The 1,600-nt window shown below is 37.4% G+C and overlaps 1 non-coding gene across 1 annotated transcript; it reads right to left on the reverse strand.

Moving 5' to 3' along the window:
- Positions 1-1,104: 1,104 nt before the first annotated feature.
- LOC138813080 (U6 spliceosomal RNA) lies at positions 1,105-1,206 on the reverse strand. Its single transcript, XR_011367718.1, has one exon. It is a non-coding gene; the product is annotated as a U6 spliceosomal RNA (small nuclear RNA).
- Between the last annotated feature and the right edge of the window lie 394 nt (positions 1,207-1,600).

Here is a 1,600-nt window from a genome sequence, read left to right on the forward strand (position 1 = left end):
TTTTATTGTGAGAATACTGACAGAGGAGTTACAATTACATGGGCAAGATAATGAGTACATTTCTTATCAAACATTGTTGCCTCCCCTTTGTTTCCCCTTCCCATCCCTTCCTACACTCCCCCACTTTCCCCACCCTGTCCTCCTCCCCCCAAAGTTGTAAAGTTCATTTTTTGACATAATAACTTGTATATCTCATTGTTGCAATGAGTCCACTTGCTCCTCCTTTGTTTCCCCTTCCCATCCCTGCCCATCTCCCACCCCCTACACCCACCAACCCCTCCCCTTCCATCCCCCCCCCACTGTCCACATCCCTCAATACCTGGCCAAAATCATTTTTTGACATAACGACTTGTTCATCTCATTGTTGCAATGGGTCCACCTGCATCCCTTTTTCAACGATTTGTGTTTCCCTTCCACTGCACAAAGTATACCAACATCAAATACAGTGAAAACAGGGGCTTTAGCTTGCAGGAGGAATATACAAAGCAACAAAGAATTCATCTTATAAATATCTTAGAAACAATCGCAAGAAATAAAAACTATTTGAATCCTTATCTTGGGGTTCATTTTGCCTAACATCAACTTATATGATGTTTTCTGCTTGTAGCAGACACATACTAGTTATTGCAATTAAGGAATCCATGGGACCTATCTTTCTTTGGGCCTGGCTTACTTCACTTCTTTGAGCCTGGCTTAATTCACTTAATATAAATTTTTCCATGTCTTTCCATTTCCTAACTGGGTGATGTCATTCTTTCTGATGGAGGCATAGAATTCCAGTACACACACACACACACACACACACACACACACACATTTTCTTGATCCATTAGTTTACTGTGGGGCCTCGGGTTTGGTTCTGTATCTTAGCTTTGGTAAATAATGCTGCAATGAACATAGTTTTGCTGGTAGTTTTAGTATGGTCTTGTTTGTGATCATTTGGGTGAATGCCAAAATGGGATTGCTGGGACTTAGGGGCGCTCTATTGTAGTCTTTTGAGGAACCGCCATACTACTTTCCAAACTCTTCGAACAAGTTTAAACTCCCAACAACAATGCATTAAGGTTCCCTTCTGTCCACATCCCCTCCAGCATCTGTTCTTTTAAAAATCTAGAATGCTTCACGAAGTTGAGTGTCATCCTCAGTCAGGGGCTATTCTTCTCTTTATTGTTCCAATGTTAGTGTATGTGCTACTGAATTGAGCACAGAACATTTTTTATACATAAAGTGTAATTGATTTTCTTAAACTAGACAATTCCACAAAAATTTAATTCAAAAGAATTGTCGTGAAATTTTAGAATCATGTATTTCTTACATAAGAACACATTTAAGAATAAAGTCAAGTTTGACATGTCAAAAACAAAATAATACCAGATATTTGTTGTTCAACAGATCTGTAGAAGGAATTCAATTAATCTGTACAAGGAACCTGCCATAATGAACACTATAGAAAGTGTTAAGGTTTGTTAAAAGTTTTAATGTTTTAAATATGTTTAATTTTGGGAATTTGCTCATATATGCCAAAATTAAGACTATTTAGCAGGTTATAAAACTTTTTCATAAAGCATTTAAGATTCATGGTACATACTACTAAATATGT

Source organism: Dipodomys merriami, unplaced genomic scaffold (genome assembly GCF_024711535.1).
Source record: "Dipodomys merriami isolate MVZ:Mamm:240054 unplaced genomic scaffold, mDipMer1.0.p SCAF_582, whole genome shotgun sequence".
Taxonomy (NCBI): Eukaryota; Metazoa; Chordata; class Mammalia; order Rodentia; family Heteromyidae; genus Dipodomys; species Dipodomys merriami.